This window comes from Aethina tumida, chromosome 1, assembly GCF_024364675.1.
Source record: "Aethina tumida isolate Nest 87 chromosome 1, icAetTumi1.1, whole genome shotgun sequence".
In the NCBI taxonomy this organism is placed as follows: domain Eukaryota; kingdom Metazoa; phylum Arthropoda; class Insecta; order Coleoptera; family Nitidulidae; genus Aethina; species Aethina tumida.
In genome coordinates, this window is record NC_065435.1 from 2,883,952 (window position 1) to 2,891,587 (window position 7,636).

Sequence of the window (7,636 nt, forward strand, 5' to 3'; positions counted from 1 at the left end):
GCGGTATTCACTCTCTACTCTCTTACTTTGCGTTGACCAGAAGAGGGGATGGATCAAAGACAGTACTAGTGTAGTATCATAGGATAAACTGGAATGCGGATTCGAAGTACCTGCTGGTTGCATGGGCGGTGGACACCTCTGCACTATTGCATCCCCGTAAACCCTTCCCATCCACACGACTAATTGGTACCGTGTGGTTCCGATCTTAAATAATTAATGTGCTATTCACTCGATACACTATTATGTCGATTAAATTAGTTTAATTATCGTACTATCAAATCTAATTACATGCTAGTACTATCAAATAGTAATACATTTACTTTTTAATTCAAGTACCGCATATAAAAAATGAAATTACTCGTATATCAAAAAGTAATTTATACTTTTTTTATTAATAAAATTATTGACAATATCAAGCAGAAATACATTTATTTTATAATTTGTATATCGTACCATCACTATACTTAATTGGTGGTACTGATAAAAATATTTTATCTACGATAACGTATGATTGAGTATTCACATTATGTCGATTGAACAAGTTTAATTATAGTACTATCAAATATAATTGCTAGTACTATCAAATATAATTGCTAGTACTATCAAATAATAATTTATTTAATTTCTTTGTAATTCAAGTACCGTACTAATAAAAATTAAATTACTGACACTACCACAATTAATACATATATACTTTTTTATTTAGACACTGTGGTATCAAAAAGATCACTGGTACTGCCAAGTGGGAAAATATTTCATTCTTAGTTTGAATACGGTCCCATCAAAAAAAATTATTTGTGTCGCCAAAAAATAATATATTTTAATTTTTAATATGTGTATCGTACTATACAATACTTGATTGGTGGTACTCACAAGAATTTTTATCCATGATAATTGAATAAGTTTAATTATCATCATCATCAGTACTATCAAATAATATTTCATTTACTTTCTTTTTAGTTCAAGTACCGTATTAGTAACAATTAAATTACTGACACTACCAAAATTAATATCTACTTTTTTTATTTAGACGTCGTGGTACCAAAAAGAAGATCGTATACTTTTAATTAATTAAACTACCATATAATCACAAAAAGAAAATTACTGGTACTATCAGGAAGAAATACATTTCCTATTTAATTTAAGTATCGTAGCATCAAAATTAAAAATACTTTTAATATTTGATTGGTGGTACTGTCAAAAAGATTTTAACCACATTGATGTGGTTTTGAATGTGTATACTATTATGTTGATTAAATATGTTTAATTATTATTCTATCAGATGTAATTACCAGTACTACCATGTAGTAATTCATTTTAATAGATGCACCGTATTATCAAAAATGAAATTATCGATACTACCAAAATTGTATTTTTATTTGATTAAACAACCATCATAGATTGAAAAAGAAAATTACTAGTACTATCAAGAAGAAATACATTTCTTTTTAATTTTAGTAGCAGGCCATCAAAAAGGAAACATATTTTTGTTACCAAAAATTTTTTGATTTACATTTTAATTTTTAATTTAGGTACTTTTTTGTTTTAAATACCATAGTGAGAAAAAGAAACTGTAGTACTGGTACTATCTTAAAAATACATTTTCTATTTAATATGTGTTTATTATTATTGCTTGTACTGCCAACAAGGTTTTAACCACAATAAGCTATATTGAGTATATATACTATCAAATGTAAACTACTAGTACTACCACCCAGTATTACATTATTTTTTAATTAAAGTACTGAAGTATTAAGTCAGAATATATCCTATTTAATTTAAATATCCTGCTATCAAAAAAAATTACTTGTGTCACCAAAAATTAATACATATTAATTCTTAATTTATACATCGTACTATCATAATATTTTATTTATGGTACTAACAAAAATATTTTAACTACGATGATGTGTGATTAAGTGTGTATACTACAATATTATGTCAAATGAATAAATTTAATTATGGTACTATTCCATTATAATCACCAGTACTACCATATACTAAGAAAATTACTGGTACTATCAAGAAGAAATACAATTTTTATTTAATTGTGCTATCAAAAAGAAAAATTACTTGTGTTACCAAAATTAATACATTTTAATTTTTAATTTATGTACCGTACTACCATATTTCATTGCTGGTACTAATAAAAAGATTTTAACTACGATTAAGTAGTTGATGTATACTATAATATTATGTCTGTTGAATAACTTTAATTATCAAATGTAAATACCAGTACTACCATATAGTAATATATTTATTTCTTTTTTAATGAAGTACCATATTAGCAAAAAGCACCGTAGTTAACTTATGTAACGTACCATCATAATATTTGATTGTTGGTACTAACAAGAACATTTTAAAAACTAAATAATATATAATATAATTACTAGTACCATCAATGCCTTTTTAACTCGTGAATCCCTTTGGTAAAAATGAAACAACTTTACGACTTTGATGTGTTTGTTAATTATTAAAAACTAAATCACTATAATATTTTTTCTACAGTAAAAAGATATAAAACGTGGACACAATATAACATCGAATACCGTCCGTCGCTTATAACGTGGAGAGATTTCTCTTGTGATGCGGCATTGGACCAACTTTCAAATGATTTTAATCGTTGTCAATATAATTAATTGATCTTTTGATATATATTAATATAATTCAATTTAGAAGTTTTAGAAACTATGTTGATTTGAATTTGAAGAAAATCATATTAAATTGAAAGTAGTCCTTGTGGACCATAATTAAACTTATATTATTGTCCATCATTATTAAATAAAGTAAGCCAAAATAAATAATAGACATACTTAATTAAATCAAGTAAATTTATATTATTATAAATTATTTTAATACAAGATTGTGTAATTTTATGCTTTGTGCTGTATAAAATTAATAGATTTATTTTATGTTTTACTTGGTTTAAAAGCAAAAATATTAAATTATGCAAAACGAATACATAAAGTACATTAAGTGTCAAACCCATTAAAATGGTGTTTTCTAAAAAAAGTTAGTTAGTGGCTTTCATTATTTAGAACAAGCTGCGACGAAAAACTATTATATTATGTTTAATTAGAAATGAGTGCAAATAAATTTGGGAAACGTGCAGATCGTAAACCCACGTAGTGATGGATGGATTCATTGAACAGTTTCGTGGGACTTTAATTAAAGAAGTAAAACGCCAACAGTTTTTCATAATTAATTTTATTGTTGTATTATTAATTGTTGTTAGTGAGACATCCACTTTCGACCGGCGAATTCCCCGAAGAGACCGGTGCCCTGCATCCGCACCGAACTATGACCACGTTTTTGTGCATGAATATCGAAAACTGGTGGGTAATAGATTAATTGTGTATTTATCATCGATTAGTTTTCTTAATGGAACTAATGAAGCGTGCACAAATCCAAATAAACTTTCAAATCTCTATTATTAATGAGGTGGAAGGTTGTTAAAAATGATAAATTTGCATTTTTATGCATGTGCAAGAATCTTTCGTCCTCTTTATTTACATAATGTTTAAAAACAATGGTCTTCATCTGCTGTTCGTAATTTATCGGTTATAGAATAGCTGTTTACCTTGACGCGGTACTACTAAAATATAAACACATTTTTAATAGTTTGATTTGAAAGTATGTCCTCCAGTTCGTTTTAGCATTAAAAATAGTCCTGAATCACATTCCACAAGCGATTTATTAATGCTAAATTACATACATTGTCGCTCACATGTAGAGCAACAAATTATTTTATTAAAAGTACTATTCTTCTTAATTTAAATTAATTTTATTCTAAACATTACGTACCTCCCTTTCATTGCTGGTACTACATACTTGAGTATGCTTACTACAATATTATACCAAATAAATAAGTTTAATTATGGTACTATCAAATGTAATTGCTGATATAATACTATCAAATAGTATAAAATAAATTTCCTTTTTAATTATATTAATAAAAATTAAATTACTGGTACTACCAAAAAGCAATATATATTTTTATCAGTTTAAACACCTTAGTGTTAAAAAATTAGTGGTACTACCAAGAAAGAATACAACTTCTTTTTAATTTAAGCATCTTCCCATTAAAAAAGAAACAAACCTTGTACTACTAAAAAGTATAATTACTGGTACTATCAAATAGTAATACGTACTATTTTTATTTAAACACCGTGGTGTCAAAAAGAAAATCAGTGGTACTATCGAAAGGGACACATTTCCTTTTCAATGTAAGTATTATGCTATAAAAATGGAAAATTACTTACCAATCATAATATTTCATTGTTGGTATTACATACTTGAGTATGCTTACTACAATATTATGCCAAATGAATAAGTTTAATTATGGTACTATCAAATGTAATTACTAATACTATCAAATAGTAGAAAGATATTCATTTCCTTTTTAATTGAAGTACCGTATTAATGAAATTTAAATTACTGACACTACCAAAGGGCAATATATACTTTTATCAGTTTAAACACCATAGTGTCAAAAAATTACTGGTACTATCAAAGAGGAATACAACTTCTTTTTAATTTAAATATTTTGCCATTAAAAAAGAAATAAAACTTGTACTACCAAAAAGTATAATTACTGGTACTATTAAATAGTAATACGTACTATTTTTATTTAAACACAGTGGTGTCAAAAAAAAATCAGTGGTACTATCGAGAGGGTCACATTTCCTTTTTAATGTAAGTATTATGCTATAAAAATGGAAAATTATTTACTAATCATAATATTTCATTGCTGGTACTACATACTTTAGTTAGTTTACTACAATATTATGCCAACTGAATAAGTTTAATTATGGTACTATCGAATGTAATTGCTAATACTATCAAATAGTAGTAATACATTTATTTCCTTTTTAATTGTAGTACCGTATTAATAAAAATTAAATAACTGACACTACCAAAGAGCAATATATACTTTTATCAGTTTAAACACCATAGTGTCAAACAATTACTAGTACTACCACGAAGGAATACAACTTCTTTTTAATTTAAGTATCTTCCCATTAAAATGGAAATAAAACTTGCACTACCAAAAAGTATAATTACTGGTACTATCAAATAGTAATACGTACTATTTTTATTTAAACACCGTGATGTCGAAAAGAAAATCACTAGTACTATCGAGAGGGACACATTTCCTTTTCAATGTAAATATTATGCTATAAAAATGGAAAATATTGCATTGCTGGTACTACATACTTTAGTTAGTTTACTACAATATTATGCCAACTGAATAAGTTTAATTATGGTACTATCAAATGTAATTGCTAATACTATCAAATAGTAGTAATACATTTATTTCCTCTTTAATTGAAGTACCCTATTAATAAAAATTAAATTACTGACACTACCAAAGAGTAATTATATACTTTCATCAACTTAAACACCATAGTGTCAAAAAATTACTGGTACTACCACGAAGGAACTTCTTTTTAATTTAAATGTCTTGCCATTAAAAATGAAACAAAAAGTATACTATCAACAACTTTTGACCCATGATTTTTTTCTAATATTGATAAATACTTAAATAAACCTTCTAATAAACAATTATATTGCCATATTATTGTTATCAAACATACTATATAACAATTAAAAAGCTGTTCTACATATATATACCTACTATGGGGCATTTTTTTTTAATTGAACAATTTTCCACTCATAAAAATCTGCATGGACGATAAATAAAAGAGATGCGTGCAATTTAAATTAATAGTGTCGTACGTTTGCTTAATTAATTCTCATTTGCGGTGAATTTTCAAATTGAAAGAAAAAAGAATAAACTGCAGATGACATGTTTGTAATTGGTGGCCGTAATAGAATGGGTCGTTAGGGTGTGAGTGAAAATAACATTATGCAAGTCCATATTTGTTAATTAATTTCCTACGGTGTAAATTTAGTCGGTGAAACTGTCCGTCCCATAATTAGATAACTATATTAAATTTGAAACGGAAAATACACTAATATGCTTTCACTGCATCTCGTTTTTTCGCTCCCCGTATATTATTTAAACTCTTGTGAAACTTAAGACTCCGCCATAATGACAGGTGATGCCATTGTTTCTATTAAACTATTATACAGACATTAAACACATTGAATGAACGATTTTTATGATCCACGTTGCCGTTTTATTAAGAAGATTTGTAATAATTGTTCTTTTTGTGATCGCCACAACAAGAAAGATTTCAATGTTAAACGGTTACAAAATTAATAGGACTCTTTCCAGCGATTACTGTAAAAGTTCTGAGCAACATCAATGCCGTTAATTGTCTCCTTTCATAAGTTTTAAATTAGTTGCACCAAAAGATTGACAGTTATTTTTTATTAGCTGCAATATCTTTCGGTTATTGAATATTAAATTTATCGAATGACCATTTATTCATTTCAATTTTATGGTTAAATGCTATTATGGCACGGAATAAAAAAAAACGGATGTACTGAACAAACTGTTCAATATACTTTAGGGCCTCATTTTTATTATTATTATATTAAAATATGATTTTCTATATTCAAAAGTGAATGTGATTTATAATTTATAAATTAAGATTTATGCTAATTGTTGAAGTAAAAATTAAAAAAAAAAAGTGAAAATATTTTGAGATTTATCCAAATCACTCAAAATAACTTTCTATAATTAAAACTGACTTGCTGCAACTAATTATCGTTAAAAAATAATAAATTGTAAAGTAATAGAAATAATTTATACAATTTTACACATTTATTTATTTCTAAATGTTAAATATAATATAAACAAGTAATAAAATTCTATAATTGAAGAGATAAAAAGTTAATTGTTTTCTTGTCCATTATTATTTTTTAAACAAAATAGGACGAAGGTAAAATTCTGCATTATTACATTAAATTAAAATCAAATTCAGTAAGCAATTAAAAACAAATCAATTTAAATAAATCTGAAAAAATGCCATACATTGTACATTGATTATCGTCAAAATGTTTCAATTTTCAAACTTTTAGGCCATCTACACCATCATAGTTTTAAAAATTGGATAAAAAATATTAAGAAATAATAAATTTTTAAATTTAAGCTAAAAAAATAAAAATATATATGGAAAGAAGTAGTAAAAAATTAATTAACTTTCTATTATTATAGAAAAATATTTGGATGTTTGTAATTTAAGGGTACCACTATTTTAAAGATAAAGTAAAAAATATATTTAGGAATTAATTAATTATATTTTGTTAAGTTAAAATCAAATTATGTAAAAATATTTATTACAAGTAAAATTAAGAATTATTTAAAAATACAAGAATGTAATTTAGTTACTTTACAATATTTTAAGGATAAATAAGGAAAAATGTATTAAAAAAAATAGTTAAATTTAATTAATCTAAGAAAAATTATTCTTATTCTGTTAAGTAAAATTAAATTAAGTAAATATATATTTAAAATATTTTAATTTATTTTAAATAAAATGATGAAAATTAAAAAAAAAATGTTAAATAGATTGATTATTATATAATTAAATTAAATTAATTTTACAGTATTTCTTTACAAAATATTTGGAAATATATTGATTATTATTTAAAAAATTAGAAAATAATTTATTTTACAATATTTCGAGATAAAAATTTGGAATTGGTATATTTAAAAGTAAGAAAT